Raw genomic sequence first — 20444 nt, forward strand, 5'->3', positions numbered from 1 at the left:
AGGCTTTTCTTCATCACTGAGCTTCTCAGAAGCTCAACAAGTGCCTTTGTTGGACCCTTCACTGCAATTTTCCTTTTGTTGTATCTGAATACAATAGGCTGAATGTCTTTAGCCTCCTTTTAACTAGTAGCACAAAAATATTGTCATTCTTCTACTGGACTGTGATTACTAGGTTTGTTAGGAAACACATTTTTTTCACTTTTGATCCTCTTGATTGATGTTTCCAGCACAGGGTGTGGTTTTAGAATTAGCGTAGTTCCTCATCTCTAAGTGCGTCAGGTTCACAATAATTTTTACTTAAATACTTCAAATGCAAAATTACAAACCTATTAATTACTGCTATTGTTCTAGTCAACCATTTATATTGAAACAGACATTTTTCTGGCCAAACAGTCGACATTAGCTGGAAATCTTCACCTCTCTCTCAGAATGTTTAACTTGAGAATCCTTACAGATATTGGCTTGGGATTGATGTGCATTCTTATCCTAACTCTTTTTAACTTACTAGGTTGTGTCTAATAATTAATTAATTGATCTAAGCACTAGTTTCTTAATTTATATAATGAGGATGTTGGTCTAGATAAGCATTAAAGGACAGTTTGTAAAATTCTATGCCATTTTGATTTTCTTTTACAGTTTGTATCTGAATTTTAGAGTTTACTAGCATTATTTTTCTCTTTTAAACTATTTTCAGTTCAAACTGAACAAATCTCATCATTCATTTTTTTCATTATGCCTGAAACTGTCCTTTTCTATTTCCAATTTCTTCTTTCTGATGTTAGAATTTTTATAAAGATAGAGATAAAAGCTTCTATCCAGCTTTGATATCTGAAACAATCATTGTCCAGTGATTATGGACAAAGCCATGACTTCAAGGCTGTGGCTTAATGCTGAATATGTGTGGTGCTCAGACCTATTGTAGCTTTCTTAGTTGATGTCTTGAGTTTAAGTATAACTGAGTAGCTGTACCTAGAATTGAGAGGACAGACAAATACTCTCACAATGAAGTAATAGAATATAGGTCATCTGCTAGCATTGGGAGTGCAGAAATGAGAGGACTGTGGATGCCCCTAATTGCTCTCACATAATGAATTGAAAATGAGTAAATACAAATAGGTGGCTAGAAAAAAATTGATGAAGGTATAATGAAGAACAACTGTGAAAATATGACAAAATATTGAATTATTTGCAACAGCACCATTACAGTGGCAAAAACAGCAGCAGAATTATTATGCTAATATGTACTTTTTGAATGACAGTAACCTATAGTCAAAGGGCAGTTTTAAAAGAGTGGCTAACAAACTGTGTGCACGAGGATTCCATTTCACTCCAAAATGCCCTTACTGGCTTAACTGGAGCTTTCTAGCTGATCCCCCAGAAATATCTCTTATCTTGTACATTTTGCTTATGTTATAGACAGGGAGAAGATGGAAAATTTAAGAATTAAAGCATAAGCCACAGGTTTTGGAACTGTTTCCCTTTGTTTTCAGGTAGAAGAGGTAGACAGGAAACTGTCTTATGTGCCCAATGTACAAAGTCCTAAAAATTATTCCTTGGTTTTAATTTAACTCTTAAGACTTGTCCCTGATTAATAGCAGAAAGTCTGGTCTCACTTCTAGGTAAATCACGAACTTCAGTATTTAACTTTAGTCATTTAGAATTATGCCCCTTTTGCTTCTTCTTGGTGTTTTATTGTTGTGGGAAGTCAGGGACCCCAAACGGAGGGACCAGCTGAAGCCATGGCAGAAGAACATAAATTGTGAAGATTTCATGGACATTTATTAGTTCCCCAAATTAATACATTTATAATTTCTTACGCCTGTCTTTACTGCCATCTCTGGACATAAATTGTGAAGATTTCATAGACACTTACCACTTCCGCAATCAATACCCTTGTGATTTCCTATGCCTGTCTTTACTTTAATCGCTTAATCCTGTCATCCTTGTAAGCTGAGGAGTATGTATGTCACCTCAGGACCCTGTGATGATTGCATTAACTGCACAGATTGTTTGTAGAGCATGTGTGCTTGAACAATATGAAATCTGGGCACCTTGAAAAAAGAACAGGATAACAGCGATGTTCAAGGAACAAGGGAGATAACCTTAAACTCTAACTGTCAGTGAGCTGGGTGGAACAGAGCCATATTTCTCTTCTTTCAAAAGCAAATAGGAGAAATATCGCTGAATTCTTTTTCTCAGCAAGGAACATCCCTGAGAAAGAGAATGCAACCCTGAGGGTAGGCCTCTAAAATGGCTGTTTTAGGGGCAGCTGTCTTTTATGGTCGAAGATAAAGGGATGAAATAAGCCCCGGTCTCCTATAGCGCTCCCAGGCTTATTAGGATGAGGAAATTCCCGCCTAATAAATTTTGGTCAGACCGGTTGTCTGCTCTCAAACTCTGTCTCCTGATAAGATGTTATCAATGACTATGCATGCCCGAAACATCATAGCAATTTTAATTTCACCCCGTCCTGTGGTCCTGTGATCTCACTCTGCCTCCATTTGCTTTGTGATATTTTATTACCTTGTGAAGCATGTGATCTCTGTGACCCACACCCTATTTGTACACTCCCTCCCCTTTTAAAAATCACTAATAAAAACTTGCTGGTTTTATGGCTCAGGGAGCATCATGGAACCTGCTGACATGTGATGTCTCCCCTGGACACCCAGCTTTAACATTTATCTCTTTTGTACTCTTTCCCTTTATTTCTCAGACCGGCTGATGCTTAGGGAGATAGAAAAGAACCCACGTTAACTTTCGGGGGTGTCTTTCCCTTTATTCTCAGACCGGCCGATGCTTAGGGAGATAGAAAAGAACCCACGTTAACTTTCGGGGGTGGGTTCCCCCAATATGTAGGCATTTTATTGGCATTGGAACATTGGTATCTGGCTAATGATATCAATTTCTATTATGCCTAGTATAAAATTTGTTGCTTAAAATCCTAACATATTACTCTGGCTTTCAAGCCCCATTTTATATTACTTTACTCTTTTCTCTGCCATGGACTCCTCCCCTCCTCCTTAAACATGTCTTAGGACCTTTGCACTTGCACAAACATATAACTTGGACATTCCTTAGTTATATTAGATACACTGCACATAATTATAACTTAGTTCCTGGATTTCTTTTGTAATCTTTCTCTAGTGAGCATTGTGATTAAGAAATTTGAGGATGTAGACTGAACGTGGTGTCTCATGCCTGTAATCCCAGTGCTTTGGGAGGCTGAGGCGGGTGGATCACAAGGTCAGGAGAACGAGACCATCCTGGCCAACATGGTGAAACCCCGTCTCTACTAAAAATACAAAAATTAACTCAGTGTGGTGGTGTGCACCTGTAGTCCCAGCTACTCAGGAGGCTGAGGCAGGAGAATTGCTTGAACCCAGGAGGCGGAGGCTACAGTGAACCAATATAGTGCCACTGCAGTGTAGCCTGGTGAGAGAGTGAGACTCTGTCTCAGGAAAAAAAGAAAAGAAATCTGAGGATGTATCTCAGGACAAGCTTTTTACCTGTTGAGTTAGCACAGTGCTGAAGTTGATTCTTTAGTCCAACATACTTCAAGCTTAGTCATTATCCCCCCTAGCCAGAATAACTTTGTCTTCTCTCTATTTATCTCAATTTTCCATTTATCCATTTTTCTCTGTACAGAATTCCAGATCATATCTAACCTTCTACTGACTGGCAGTTGTGAATTTCTCCTCCTCTAAAATTATTAATACTCAAACCTGTATACCACTGTATTTATCAGTAAATTATAACCCTAATTATGCTCTTTGTTCTTTTTTAAATTGAAATTTTTATTGAGACAATTGTAGATTTACATGAAGCTATAGGAAATAATACAGAGAGATTCTATGTACATTTTGCCCACTTTCCCCCAGGGGTAATATTTTCGAAAACTGTTGTATAATAGCACAACCAGATTATTGACATTGAAATAATCCACTGATGTTACTCTTGTTTCTCCATTTGTACTCCATTAGTATACCCAGTTGTGTGGGGGTGTGTGTATTAAGTTATATATATTTTTGTCACCTATAGATCACCTATTTAGGTTCATGTATCCACTACAACAGTCAAAATACTGAACAGTTTCAATATCATAAGAATCCCTTGTGTTGCTCTTTTGTAACCTTACCTACCTCGCTTCAATGCCAGCATCCCTCACCTTCTATACCAAACCCCTGGCAACTGCTAATATGTTCTTTATTTCTAACATTTTGCCATCTTAAAGATGGTACATAAATGGAATTATATAGTATGTAGCTTTTTAGAATTTACTTAAAAAAATCTCAGCTTACTTCCCTGGAGATTCATCCAATCCAATTAATGGGTGTCAATAAAAACAAAAGTTTAAGAAGTTCATACTTAAAAATTTGCTAAGTGTATTCCATGATATGCATCATATGTATAAATCACACATGTTTAACTATTTACTTGTTGAAGGACATCTGTGCAGATTCCAGTTTTTGACTATTACAAATAAAGTTGCTATGAACATTTGTGTAGAGGCTTTCATAACATGAGTTTTCATTTATTTGGAATTAGTACCCAAGAGTACGATTGTTGGCTATATTGTATGTTGGATTTTATAGGAAACTGCCACACTATATTTCAGAGTAGCTGTACCATTTTACATTCCCACCCACAATGTATGACTGATCCAGCGTCTCTGCATCTTGGTCAACATTTGGTTTTGTCACTTTTGTTTTAACTGTTCTTATAAGTGTGTACTGATATCTTATTGTAGGGTTAATTAGCATTTATCCTATGGCTAACGATGTTGAACATTATTTCACATGTTTGTTTGCCATATATGTATCCTCGTAGGTAAAATGTCTTTTCATGTTTTCGGTCTATTTTCTAATTGGATTGTTTTATTTTTGCTGTTGTGAAAGTTTTTATTATTCTAAATACTAGTCCTATGATAGATACATGGTTTGCAAATATTTTCTCCCAGTCTTTAGCTTCTCTGTTGTCCTCTTTACATGGGCTTTCAAAGATGAAAGTTTATAATTTTGATGAGGTCCAACTGAAGAATTTTTTACTGTATGGATCAAGTATTGACATCAAGCCTAAGAATACTTTGCCTAGACCTAGATTCTAAATATTTTCTCCTATTTTTTCTGAAAGATGTATATGTTTATACTTTACATATATGTATATAATCCATTTTCAGTTAATTTTTGTATAAGGTGTGAGGTTTAAGTCAAGGCTCATTTCTTTTGGCCTATAGATGTCTAATTTGCTATGGCATCATCTGTTGAAAAGGCTAACCTTCCTCCATTGAATTGCTTTGCAAATCATGTGATTATCTATATAGAAAATCCCAAGGAATGTAAATACAAAATAAAACAGAACAAAACAAAAAAACAGCTTCTTAGAACTAATGAGTCAACAAGGTCACAGGATCTAAGATCAACACTTAAAAATCATTCACATTTCTATACAATAGCAGTGAACCTATGTCTTTGTCCATTCAGGCTACTGTAACAAAATACCATAAACTGAGTTATTTATAAATAACATAATTTTATTGCTTTCTGTGTAGCATTAGCTTCTCTGATATTTTCTGGAGACTGGGAAGTCTAAGATCAAGGCACCAACAGATTTGGTGTCTGGTAAGGGCTCTTTGCTTCACAGATGGTGCCTTGTTGCTGTGTCCTCCCATGGTGGAAGGCACAAACAAACTCCCTCAGGTCTCTTTTATAAGGACGTAAATCCCATTCATGAGGGTGGAGCCCTCATGATCTAATAACTTCTCAAAGACCACCACCTCTTAATACTACCACATTGGGTACTGGGTTTCAATGTACAAATTTTGGGGAGACACAAAATTCAGAACACAGCAAAATATGAAAACTGAAGTTAAAAACACAAAACTTGGCCAGGCACAGTATCTCACACCTGATATCCCAGCACTTTGGAAGACCAAAGCGGGTGGATCATCTGAGATCAGGAGTTTGAGACCAGCCTAGCCAACGTGGTGAAATCCCATCTCTACGAAAAATACAAAAATTAACAGGACATGGTGGTGGGTGCCTGTAATCCCAGCTACTCAAGAGGCTGAGGCAGGAGAATGTTTGAACCTGAGAGGTGGATGTTGCAGTGAGCTGAGATCGCGCCACTTTACTCCAACCTGAGTGACGGAGTGAGACTCTGTCTCAAAAACAAACAAACAAACAACAAACAAACAAAGAAACCCCCCACAAAACTATTTACATTTTCTCCAAATAAAGTGATATGCTTAGGAATGCACTTAACAACATGTACAGGAACTAAATGCTGAAGTTACAAAATGCTGATTGCAAAAATGAAAAATGACCTAAAAATATGACAAGACATATTGTATTCATGTACTGGGAGACTCAACATGGGAAAAATGTCAGTTTTCCCCCAAATAGTCTATATATTTGATGCAATTCCTTCAAAATCCCAGCAAGACTTTCATATACCTAGACAAACTTACTCTAAAATTTGTGTAGAAAGGATCATATTCTAGAATAGCTAAGACAATCTTCAGAAAGAAGAAAAAATTATTAGGAATTATTCTACCCAATACTGTATTAAGGCATACTATACAGCTATAGTAATCAAGGCAATGTGATATTGGAAGAGAAATAGTCATGTATATCAATGGAATATACTAGAGAATCCACAGATAAAACCACAGAAATATGCTCAACTGATTTTGACATAGACGAAAAGTATTTGTTATTTTACATTTATTGATCTTGCCTCACAAGATGATTTTAATTTTCTTGAGGACACGTACCATATCTTTAGTCTATCCTCACAACGCCTGCTATGGATCTTAGCATATAATATACATTAACCTAAAATACTGTTGATTTATTATAAAAGTTTTCAGAGAGATAAATAATATTATGATTAAAAGGAGATGAATAGCTCTAATTTTTAGAGAATGCCTCTTCATCTAAACAATATATACATATATACATGCATAACAACATATGTATACGTACTTAAATACACAAATATGCTTATTAATTCCATAATCATTTATTAAGCTTTTTCATGCAGTATTGTAGTGGGCCTGGGTTGGAGAGAGGTAAAAGTGGAGAAAAGGGTAGAAGAAGATGTACAGAGATAAATATTGTTTTTTAGTAGCTCCTAATTTAGTAGGAAACACATGTAAATAAAGTAATTATCATAAGTGCAATAGTAGAAGAAGCTATAAAATGCTGTGTTGGCTGGGTGCTGTGGGTGGCCAGGTGTGGTGTCTCATGCCTGTAATCCCAGCACTTTGGGAGACCGAGGCAGGTGGATCACTTGAGTTCAGGAGTGCGAGACCAGCCTGGCCAACATGGCAAAACCCTGTCCCTACTAAATATACAAAAATTAGCTGGGTATGGTGGTACACACCTGTAATCCCAGTTACACAGGCAGCTGTTGCAGGAGAATCATGTGAACCCGGCAAGTGAAGGTTGCAGTGACCTGAGATCGTGCACTGCACTACAGCCTGGGTGATAGAGCGAGACTCTGTCTCAAAAAACAAAAAACAAAAAACAAAAAACAAAAAACAAAATGCTGTGGAAGTACAGAAGAGGAAACCATAAATTTTTCTAGATCTAAGGAGGGATTTATTGATATTTGAGCTATATTTTGATAAACTCATCATAGTGAACAAGAGATATAATGGAATCCCAGGTAGAGAGAACAGCATGTACAGTTGCATGGTATGAATAAACCTGTGAATTTAATTAATGTGAAGAAGTTTGGTGTGACTAGGACAGGAGACACAACTGAAAAATATGTTGAAGCCATTATTACAGAAATTGAATTTTATCCTATGGGTAGTGGGGAGCAGTAGAGAACTTTTAAGTTGGAGGATGATTGACATAATTGAACACTTTTTTTAGAAAAGTAACTTTGGTGGCATTTTGACTATCAGTTGGAAAAAGGCAAGGGCAAATACAGGGGAATCTGTTAGCAGACTATTTTAATGGTCCAGGCAGGTACTAATCAGAGTCTAAACTAAGGCAATGGCAGGGGAAGAAGAGAGAAGGAATCAGCTATTTGAGATATAGTTGAGGTTGCTAATTAGGAGTGGGGTGTGAGGTTAGGGAGCTATCTAGCTGAGAGATTTAATGGTGAGGCTATTAGGATGGTGGATATACAGAGTTGAGAAGGTTTGGGGAAAAGGTTTGCATTTAGACATACTGAGTTTGAGTATTCCATGAAGGTGGAATACATCTAGCAGACAGAAGTATTAGAAGAGATATTGGCTCCTTTCCTTGTCATTTTATGGATTGAATTTTTTTTTCTTAGATACTCACTTCAATTTATCATTGTTGCTTTCAGGTTGCAACAATGAACATTGTTGCATCAAACTTGGTCCACATGTGGAAACTCCATAATCTATCATTCTAGTCATATAAAATAAGGGAAGTGACTATACACTTAGCCCCAATATGAGTCATGTGTATCTTATCTGTTCAGATGAACTCAATTAATTTTGTAGCCCAGTGTTTCTCAAACTGTCAGTAGCATTGGCATCACCTGGGAGCTTGTTAGAAGTGCAAATTCTTGGGCTTCATCCTTGACCTACTAAATCAGAAACTCTGGGATGGGGCCCAGGAACCTGTGTTTTAGCAATCTCCCCGCAATTTCCGATGCACACCAACAATTGAGAACTATGATATAGTTCTGTACTATATTGTTCTGTAATATATAGTCCAAGCCATATAACATGATAGCATGAAATCGACTTCTGACTGGGTAACATATTTTTAGCCATCTTCATGATCAGTTAATTGTCTAAGAAGTGTTCAATAATGGGTAAATTTGTTTGATTAAGAAGTAGGATGAAAGTACGCTACAGGCTGTATATGTCAAGGTGTAATAGATATTACCTTTTTATTATTCATAAAAGATATTGATTTTATTATTCTTTCTTTCTTAGGTCTTATTTCATATAAGTTTGTTTCTCACATTGCTAGATATTCAAATTGATGTGAATTAATGAATAAGAATCAAATTCAGGACTGCCTTAGTGGCTTAGTGATTAGTTTAGAGTGATGGTGTTGGGGGCGATTGTTAGGGAAGAAAAGTTGATTAGGGAGAAAAGAAAAGGTATTGTGTGGTTTCAAATGTATTAGTCTGGATTCAGATATTGTTTCTGTACTTTGATCAAAGGTATAGCACATAGGTTATAGAGTGATCCCTTGTCTTATCCTAGGGTGCTTAATAAATATTATTGGATGATGAACCAAATTTAATGTGAAAAACAAAACCCACAGGCCTTAACATTTAATGGCCAAAGAAAACCCTGTATTCTTCTTAGACATGTAGATCTTAAAGTGTTGAGGTGGCCTAGGTAGAAGTGAATTTCCTAGTTGTTAAGGTGAACAGCCGCAGGTTTCTCTGGTGATGAACTTTAGTTTTCGTTAGCCCCACTTGCTCTGCCATTCCTGCTGTTTTGCAACAGGGCTTAAAAGTGCTTTAAGTGCTTGTGACCGTGGTAATGAATGAAAATGTCTTTCCAGCACTGAGAGTATTGCATTAGACTGAATAGTCACCTCACTTGTAAAAGCACTATTAGAGTGGGGCAGCTGTAAGTAAGGATAACGATTTGTGTCCACTGCTTATTTACTGAAAATTGTCAATGTATTATTTATTGAGAGCTCTCCAGACAGTGCTTGTCAGAATAAAAATGTCAGCTCTGAGCAAAATGTTATAATACATAATAAAAATGCTAGGTATGCATTTTAGGAAGACAACTAATTAGAGCTGCTTTTTCTTAAGGAAGGGACAGTAAAAATGTCTAATATTGTGGACCTTCTCCATTTGTATAAGTCCTTTTTTTAATCTCTGCTCAGCTCAGTATTTGGTTTAGAAACTTATCATGTCTGAGAAATCATTTGAACAACTTTGTATTGTGGCCATTAGACACCCCAAGTACTGGGGAAGCTTGCTGAAAGACGAAGGGCCTCACTTTCCATTCCACAGTGAGCAGCTGCCCTCACCTCCATGTTTTGTCTGAAATGAGAAGATGTCACTTCCTCCCTGAGCAGTACTCGTGGAAAACTGCCTCCAGTGTAAACAACATAAAATTATTAAGCTTATTCCTCAGCCGTGCTAATTAACCCCAAACAAATTTCACATTAAGGAAACAGAATTCAATCAATGTAAATGTTATTGCTGTGTATTACTGTAAGCAATAATATAGTGGCTAAAATAATTAATTATTTTGGATTTTTTTAAAAGAAAGTATTCTTTTTTATGGTGTTGCGAAATGTTTTGTGGATTTGTCCCCCCTTTCTTTGGCCTTTCCTGGTGTAGAATATAAAAGATCTGTGTGGTAAAGCATGGGTAATACACAGTTGTTTTTTACACCTGGAATGTAAAAAGGGAAAAACATATTTTGGAGAGCCTCAGGTTTACTTAGTCTAATACATTGGCAATACATACGCAGATTTTGTCTCCTCTTACCTATCCTAGTTGACTATTCATTTTAACAATTTCCTATTATCTTTCCTTCCAGTCTTAAATAAAAAGGCATGTGGTGATTTTTTAAAAAAAGAATGTTAAATATTAACCAGTTCTTAGGGAAAACAATGAAATGCCACTTTACTGTATTTCAGATTTTGGGAAGCAATTCGCAATAAAGATTCCCACTCCTCCCCCGTTTTTTATAAAAAAATCTGGGCTCATATAAGGAGTCAAATTAGCCTCATCAAGCTAATTTTCTTACATTTTTGAAAACAACCAGCTTTCTAAATAATTGCTTGGTTGTGCCTGTGATCACTTGGGATAAAATATATTGTTATCATCATTTTCTTAATCCTCAAAGATCTTTAAAGACATGAAGTGCAGAAGCTAGAGAACATGTAACTTTATTTCGTGTAAATAGAATGCATATTTGATTAATATGGAATTGTTTATCAGTGACAACATATTCTATGGTATATGGAACATAAATACTATTTGTATTAAGATTAATCTGAAAAATGATACATTATTTAACCAATATATACCAGCTAGTGTTAAATTAACTTTGAAACTTAAAGTAATTTAAGTAAATGAGTAACACAATAAAAGAAAATATTGCTGATTTTCAGAGGTTTAATACCCACCATTTCTTTGTAATTTTACCATCTTATTCCAGCAAATGCAATTCTTGTATCTCTTCATCCTCTGTTAGTTCAGTATCTTATTACAGGACTACTCTTAATTCCTTACTCTTCTATAGTAAAACTCTTATCTTCATCTTGGTAGGAATATTTAATCTTTTAATCATATCTTAAACACCTAATGAGCAAGCTGCTACTAAATATTTACAGGGATGCCAAAACTAATAACAAGAACATAAGTGTTCCAAGGAATAGCTGGAGTATGTTACTAAAAGAAATAAGTAAACCTAACTCTTTATATAAGAGTTAAGAAGAAGTTAAAATATCTTGGAAGGACTGTTTTAGAATAACATCGGAATGGACCATTTATTCAATTGTGTCTTTTGGCTTAAAATTATTTGTTTCAGATTATTTCTTTAGTTTCTATGACTAGACAGTTGTTTTCTTTTTTATTTCTTTGGGCACTTACTTTTACTTTTCCAAACAGGAAACAACTTTATATTTTATTTATTTGCATCACATAGGTTGCTGATAATATGTTCTAGATTATGAGAGGCTATATTCAGAATCTAAAAAAATGAATAAATTTAGACAATACAAGTTTGTATTGAAAAATTGCATGCATTTTAGACATTTATGTCTTTAACTATATTTTAAGCAAAAGGTTTAAATAATATGCATTCTATAGCAAAGAAAATAGGATGGTTATATATGATAACTAGAACTTGGCTAGCCCTCTGGTTGTCAGGACACAAACAATTTTTAACTGTATAATTTCTATGACTAGTACTCCTGGATTTTAAAGTTACACTATAATTCCAAACCAATAAGTGGAATAAAATTTTAAAATAAGGGTCCCAGTTAGAAGAACGTATATTAGTATATTTTAAAATAAGATGCAAAGGGTTTGCATCCAGTATTTTATTCCCTTTAAGACTATAATTGACAAACTGCAGTAATCATGCTTTTAAGTGTTTTTCTCCCTCTACTGAATTCATTTAAAGAAAAAGAAAATAAAAAAGTGAAAAAGAGACTCCAGAATTTTGAAACCCAGTGATCCTAAAGTGTTGGGAAAATAGCCAAGGTGTCACAGCTAATTTCTGACCCTGTTTTATGAGTTCTGCTGTTCCTTATTCCCCCTGTCAGCCTGGGAATCCCTGAGGCTGTGCAAACTGGCTGAACATCACTCAATCCCAGTTTTATATCCCCTTTTAATAATGTTGAGTCTATTCTGTCCAACTTTGATTCAGACAACCTGCTTGTCTTGAAAAAGTGATATATTTAATCAGTGACTCTGTCTCCAGCATAGCTCCCACTGCGTGTGACTAGAGCCAGAGAGTAGTGCAGTGGTCTGTCATTTCTGTTTGAATGGGTAATGTGGAGCCCATCAGCTGAAAAGACAGGAGCTGGAACTGCTTGTTAGGACACATGATCAAAAGCCACTCTCTGCTTTCTGCCAATCAAACCTCATGTTGCCTTGTGGGGCAGACATTAAATAGATTTTTTTTTCTGCCTTACAATATGGGCACTTTGCCAGTTTGACATGTGAACTGTTACAAAAGATAGCAGAGTTTCGACTGCTTGCTGACTGCTTAAAAATATTACCGAACACTTGTCAAAATGAAATATTCATAATACTATATTATGATAAATTCAGTGAAGTATTATTTGGTGCCTTTATGTTGTAATTTATGGAATTTTTTTTGTGGGGCAGAAGAAACAATAGAGAATTGCATTTTGGGTGAAAGTAAGGAATACAAAACTGTAAATCAATCCAATTACAAAGCCAACACAACTGTATGACAAATAGTTTTGAATAAGATGATTATTGCTTTGTGAAAGTGACATTAGTTAATTAAATGTTATTTTGCATTCTCTCTCATCTATTTTAAAAATTACTTACTTCTTGTAAGTCAATGTAGGAGAGTGGTTTTTGTATTATATTTTAAGCCAAAAATATTTAAAACTTTATTTTGAAATACAATTCAGGATCTTATTCCTTCTGCTTATTGAGATTTTGGACACATTTTAAATTCGAAGGCAGTCTCTTTAATTTGTGGCTGTCCTGATGGGCATTTTTACTCTGCCTTTTCTTTTTCTTATCCTCTGAAGATTCCCCTATTATATTTCTGCCTCATCTTTGTGCCCATAACATTACCCAGTAATGATAGTGGAATAGACCTAACTTCTAAGGTTTTTAAGAGAAGAATGAGTACCCAAGTAGTTTTGACTTAAAAGATCGTTGAAATGGGCATTTCCTACCATTTTCAAACCACCCAGATAACTGTTCTAAAACTGTTAAATCTTAGTTGGTGTTTTGATATCTCCAAACTTGCCACTTGCCGTTTCTTCTCTAATGATCATTTTAAAAGGAGTTAAACATTTTCACCAAAACATACCATGGCAATCTAGTGGAACTCATTTAAACAGTGAGCTACACATAAACAGCTGCTCCTTCAATAAGCCATTCTTTATAATACCCTTATTACCTTCTAGTGTCTCAAATTCTGATTAGTCAACAGTGCTGATTGCTGTACAGCATTCCGTTGCCCATCTTCCTTCTGCTCAGCTGCTCATGTCTTAGTTGTTATTTGATTACAACACAAGTTGTGCATTGTTTCTCCAAGTTGCTCTTTATATTGTGTCTTAAAAACTCTGAATTATCTAGAGAAACTGGGGTGTTGTGAGAGTGACTTTCTTTATACACATTTAAAATGTCTGAGTAAAGCATGGTATTAAAAAAACACATAACTATGGAATTCTTAGGTTGGAAAGAATAATTGTGACTTAAAACTCAGTACTTATAATCAAATTATGAAACATACATTAAGGATGTGGAAGTGTTTTAAAAAGCATATACTATTTTACAAATTTAAAGAGTTATAAAAATGTTACATTATGGTGATTAAATTTCAGTCAGATATAAAGTTCTGGAAGAGGTAATTATGTATGTGTAACTCCATAGGAAGGGCCTAAAGGACCTTCATCTTTGCCCCAGGACTAGATAATTTTAGTCCAATTACTGTGTAGCACCAATGATGCCTCACTAAGTAGGATAGCATGTTGGTAGTTTAAGTTGTGATGAAATAAGTAAGGGTGGGAAAAATCTCTATAATGAAGTTTGAATTTCAGCTATTCCTTTGTTGTGACCCCCTGGAATTTACTCTTAGTGAGTAGGAAATGCTGACACACTAGAAATGCAACCCCAGTAAAGGCCCTAAATCTGTCATTGTGCTCTGGAGTCTGCTCTGAAAATAGCAAAGCTCTTTTGGTAAATTAAAATCGGTGTGAATGGGAACAGATGTTGACATACTTTACTTTATCTTCAGGGATGCCAGTTAAAGAGGAAGGGGTCAGCAAGGTTAGATGGTAGGAAATATAGTAAGTGTGCAAACTTGTTTTGTAAAGGGAGTTCTGTTTTGGGACATTAGTCAATAGAATTGTATTTCTCTTTTGTAGTCCAGGTAAGAATTATACCTCCATTACTATATCTACAGGAAAGATGAGGGGGGTGGTATTTATTTCTGGATGGCTATCTGTTTTTGATGTTCCCTTGTGATTGTACCTTTTCTTCATCAAACTGCTATAAACTGTCTCAGATTGCTATTAGGTTTTACCTCGCAACATCATTTTGGCATAGCTTCCTAAAGTATTTTTTGAACTCTAATGCTATAGTAGAGTCTTTGTACTGGTATTTGTCAAAAATAATGAAAATGGTTTATGCTCTAAAAATGCACAATTTATCAAATACCTTGTATAGTCAATTTAAATAAGTCTCGTAGAACTTTCAGTCTTGATTTGAAAAAATAGCATAGGATGAATTTATTTATAAGAACCTTAATAGTTTCTCTCAATTCCTTTTACAGTTTAGATTACCTTATAATTTTCTAAATCTACATGAACAATAATGATCAATTTTGTCAGTATTATTCACACCTTTTATTAATTTAACATAGATGAATAAATGTGAATGTTGTGAAGAGTTGATTGGGAATAGATTTTAAATCTGACAGTTAGATTACAGGGTACCTAAGAAAAAATGGCTCTTTCACTAGGTACCTAGTAATTTAATTCTTGTTTGAAATTATTATAATTTATTACAGTGTGTGGGTCCTAATGAATGTCTACTATTAAATGAAAAGGAGAAATTGAAATTAAGATTATGAAATTCTTTTAACTCATATCTTTAAATCCCCTTAAACAATTCAGAAGACATTAATAAGCTATGGAGGTTACGTTCCATATTCTGTAATGACAAATAAAAACATTTTTTTCAGTGTTTAAAGAGTCTAGAAAATGTTGAGTGTCATTAAACTTCAAAGCATGCAATCTTGGAATTTTATAAAATGGTTGGTAGTAGCCATTATAACAGCATTAAAACTGGCAACTTCATTTAAATATTTATTTGGACTAGACATAGATTTTTCTAGCATTTGAGTTTTCCAGAAATAGTGACTATTTCCTTAGTGTTAAACACTTAATGAAGGATGATTTGAGATTTCATTGAGCTATAAACCACACCAGATTAACGTTTTAAAAATTCCAAATACCAAGGAAACTTTTAAAATGTCAGTAAAAATTTAGAAATAAAATAAAGATGTCCAACTGCCCACAGGCATTGAAAATTGCCACTTACTCCTAGATCTAAGTAAAAGCTGGCATGTACACAAAATGAAGCTCAAGACTGAAAAATAATAATTCCCGGTATTAATGTAGTAAGCATTTACTGTTTATTACATTAATGATGATATATGGCAATTAATGATGATATATGGCAATTTTTCTCACCTGATGAATTATCTGAAATGTCATTAGAAAGGTCCATTGAGTATCTTACCTGGTAAGAAGCCCCTCTCTCATAAATTTGGCCATGCTTATTTGAAAATCATTTAAGAAAGAAAATAAGCATGATTGGCCCCTTGAATTTCAAAGCATTAGCATGCTTACCTAAAACTTCTAAAATTTTGTTTCCTAATTTCTAGAGCTTTTTTAAAAATTGATGCTGCCATAATGCATATATAAGCTAGTAATTAGTTTATGTGTAGAAAGAGAAAAAGAAAATAAGCAAGGTGGTGAGAAGTTTACTTTTAACTGTAGTCAATAATCCTGCTCTGGGTTTTTGACAGCCTCAGAACAATGCGAGCAGAGGAGATAGAGAGCCTGGTCATCTCTCACCGTGGTGATCCCCAAGTACTAATCTTGGATGTAAGAAATAAAATGTAATGTCTTCAGAGAGTGGCTATTTAGGTAGATTTTTGTTGGTTGATTGTAATTTCAAATAAATTTCCCTTGAGAGTGTGGAACTGTGCTTAGACCTGTAAGAGTCACATCTCTATTCTTTTCTTTGGTAATACAATTCTCTAACTCCCTCTCCCCACTCCTACCCCTACTTAAGGTTGTGTTGCCAAAAGAATGCAGTGAGAGTGCTAGCTGTTTTTAGATGGGAAGGTGATTTGTTGCCTCTGATAATCTGCTTGTTGAGCTCAAGTTAGCTCTGGCATCTGAAGGAAATAAATGTCAGAAACAAGTAGGGCAGTGCTCTCTTAGAAATGATTACTGATCTCTTTTTAAAATGTTTACAGTAGTTGTTTAATAAGGAAACAATTGAACAGAATTTATGCTGCCTAAGTTTCTATAAATAACAAAGTCTTTTCTCATCTATCTGTAATGTCCACGTGGTTGCTGTTTATCACTGTTTAACTAGTTCCAACAGTTAAATTCCGGTGTCTCTCATCTACTATTACAAAAGGCTACAGTGGGCCAACTACATCATGGGGATAGGGTAGGAAGATAGAACTTTCTCATATTATTCTGTGTGAGAATATGATGGCTGTATTATAAAAAAACTGCTTTAAAATATTTTTGCTAATTGTGATTCAGTAATTTCAAAATGTTAACTTTGGAAAAACATTGACAATTTACAAAAACGTATCTACTGTTAGATATTTTATTAGATTTTTTTCTCCTTTGTGCCTATTTAAACTCTAAATGAAAGATGGAAATATGTTTGCTCTAAATATTTGATGTGATTGAGATGAGATTAAGCGGTTTAAATGATTTAAAAATTATATTTACTTTAGTGCAATCTGTTAGATTCAATGCTAATCTGTCTTTTGGTTTGCTTTGTGGTACAGGAAACTAAGCAACGGGGGTTAAACTATTCAGTGCATGGTTAGGGTTAAAAACCTGGGTTCCCTCTCTCTGTACCAGTTACCAAGTTCTTCAGGCAAAGTTGAGTTTGCTGTTCAGACATTAGCTGTACTTCTTAGCGATGACCTTGTCGGGTAGAGAAGCATGGCACAGTGGCACTTTCCAGCTGTATTCAGCCTATCCGTCGGGGTATAATCATGCTCAGTCCCAGCACCACAGGCTTGGACATATGTTGAGTTTTATTTCTTTCTTCTGACATTAATCCTATTCACCAGCTGTTCTGCCAGCTGCCATTCTTCAGTTTAGAGATTACATTTTGGGGGATACCAACAAAGGTCTAGTTGACCACTGCTTTCTTTTTTTCACTTATTCTATAGAAATGATTGGACCTAGGGGTTAAGAGAACTCAATCTTTTCCCACTATCACCTCACTTTTCTTTGGATTCTAGACATTAACATGATTTATGATCTCTCTTAGTATGTTGTAGATAAGCCTTCCAAAGCACCAGATTACCACCTTACTTATAAATCCCCTTTCCACAAAAAGGTTTTAAGTTTACATTGAAGGATATAATAAATGTTTCTTATACTATTATATAAACAACATTAATTAGTGGCAATTTCTTTTGATGTCCTAAAACATATTCCAGCTGAAAATATACTTTCAGTTCTTCTTTGTTTTTCCCCACAGGTTTGATAACATATCTGAGTTAAGATGATACTTTTCCTTTCCTGAGCTATGGTTTCACTAATCTTGTTTGAATGGGCTATTAAATCTCTGTTACACTCATAATATATACTAATAAGTAGTATAGATTTCTCACTTTATATTCCAGATGATCTGCCCATAAGCAGGATGTTAAACATCTGTAGTTTAAGCCTCTGGGACTAACAAATGCCTTAATGCCAGAAAGAAATGTGGCCTGAATGATAAGGTCACAGACCATGTGGTAAAGAAACATCCCCAATATTAAGTCTGCACATACTCTCCGTTGTTAATCCTTCCATTTTCATAAAGGCAAGAAAGACTAATAGACTTAAGTTGTAATCATTTACAGTACATGTTTATTACATTAATACCAACAAATACACAAAATCCCATATGTGTTATAATTCTCCCTGCTGATATTTTGAAGTCATTTAAAATGTGTACCCACATGCCTCACAATAGTATTATTTTAGCCATTAATTTACCTAAGAAGATGACATCAGTAAATATTTGTTTATTGACAAAATTCTGCTTTTGTCTCTTAACTTTGTGGCATATGTAGGTCCTATATTATGGTAAATAACTCAGTTTAAATAGCATCTTTAGGCTGGAGCCATTAGAATCGAGAACATCCTACTGAAGCACACAAAAAAAACAACAAAAAACCGAAACGTAATGGTGTATTCTGCAAGGTAGGTTTGTTTGTTTGTTTATTCATTCTTTCATCCATCCATCTATTCATCCATCCTTCCTTTCATCCATTTATTTATTTATGTATTTATGTATTTATTTATTTATTTATTCATTCATTCTATTGAGCAGGATATTACTTATTGAGCCACATAAAAGAAAACAGCATCTTGTGTTTACCAGACAGCACAACTCCTCATATATATGTATAAATTTATAGAAAAATGAGAAGAAGTTTATAAATTGCCTGCTGAAAAAACTATAGATTCCATATCATCCCCCTATCTCCTCCCAAAGCTCTGACAGTAGTGAACCCCATTTACTAAATATGGACATTCTATTTATAGAAATATTCATATTTTTATTGGTGGTCAAAGCACTGCTTATAGGAAAACCTACAGGTGACTAATAGGAGTTGCTCACTAAGTGGAATAATGAATAGTATTAGGTGTCAATTAAATCAAGCTTCCCCGAGGTGCAGGTGCTCCACAATGTACTGACACATTTCAAGTAGCAGTGCCACTTCACCCATGCATATGAACAAGCACATTTGCATATTAAAAAGCTGAAAATTATTTAACTGAAGCAAAAGTCTTTTAGAGATGATGGAGGTTATTAAAACTGTTGACAAGAAAGAAGGTAATTGCCTGAAAATGAGAGATGACATTCTGCTATACACAGGGAACGTTGTTTTTGTTGTATTGTGCAGCAGTGCCTGGGTGTATAACCTATTACATTGAGATTGCTCCTATGCAATTAGACCCTTTTTGTCCTCACTTCAATAAGGCTATGATTATGAAGGATTGAAGAACACTTGGCATATTGAATGTCTGTTGTTTTTATAACTTCGTCAGAAATGACAAAACACGTTTTGTGTCCTGTTTTTTCTTTGTAGGCTTATTGATTCTGTGATTATAATATTCATAAAAGACAATGTGTTCATGGTTGAACACTCTGTCATTTATACAGGTTTTATTTTTTTCTGTCTCAGCATAGTATTTGTTTGAATGCCAAGGTGTTAGTCATAAGACGAGCAGATTTTTAGAAGTAAAAGATGAATAGGTGAGAAGTTTATCACGCTAATAGCCCCAAATATTACTATTAAAAGTGTCATAAAATGGATGATTTCATAGGTTTCAGATGGAAATAATTCACCAACTAAGAAAACTTGAAAGCTGTTTTATTTACTCTTTGGTTTTGAGCTGTTTATTTTCATCAGATTTTTTAGCGATCTTATTGTGCTTTGGTTGTGTTTGTTAGAAGAAATGAAGATTCATGGCCCTAGAGGAAGACACTTTCTTGATAGTCTGAGAGGCAGTACATCTGGGTTGACTTAACTCCACTCTGAGGGTAGTAACTGAAACAAGTACAGTGAATTTGGCAATTGAAATGGAAACTTGGAAATCATTGCAGGTGTAGGAAATTTCAGATTTTTTCCTTTATTAAAATGATGCTTGTTAAAAGACTTTTGGTTAAAAGACTTTATATCTAATCATCTTAATTAAACTTCAGCTCCCAGTAGAACCATTGCAGCAATACATGAAGTCCATTTTCGTCACTGTATTTTTTTCTTAAAGATGAGTATTGGTATTCTTTAGGACATAGCATTGTAGTGTATTCAGGTGGACTTTAGGCCCGTGATAAACCACATTTTACTCTGGGCCAATCAGCTTCTGCTTTTATTCCTTACAGAGATTTAAATCCCGAACTGGTTTGTCAGACACAGAATTGATAGGCTGCGAATGAAGTCCAGATGCACCTAGAAAGTTTTCTAGGAGTTTGTCATTTATGTGCTCTTTTTA

General features: G+C 34.9%; 1 protein-coding gene across 37 annotated transcripts in view; it reads left to right on the forward strand.

The window, feature by feature from the left end:
• LOC105486943 (SRY-box transcription factor 6) overlaps window positions 1-20444 on the forward strand; it is an 806217-nt gene that overhangs the window by 446021 nt on the left and 339752 nt on the right. The gene's annotated exons all lie outside the window — the stretch shown is intronic.

The sequence above is a fragment of the Macaca nemestrina genome, chromosome 12, assembly GCF_043159975.1.
Source record: "Macaca nemestrina isolate mMacNem1 chromosome 12, mMacNem.hap1, whole genome shotgun sequence".
Classification (NCBI taxonomy): domain Eukaryota; kingdom Metazoa; phylum Chordata; class Mammalia; order Primates; family Cercopithecidae; genus Macaca; species Macaca nemestrina.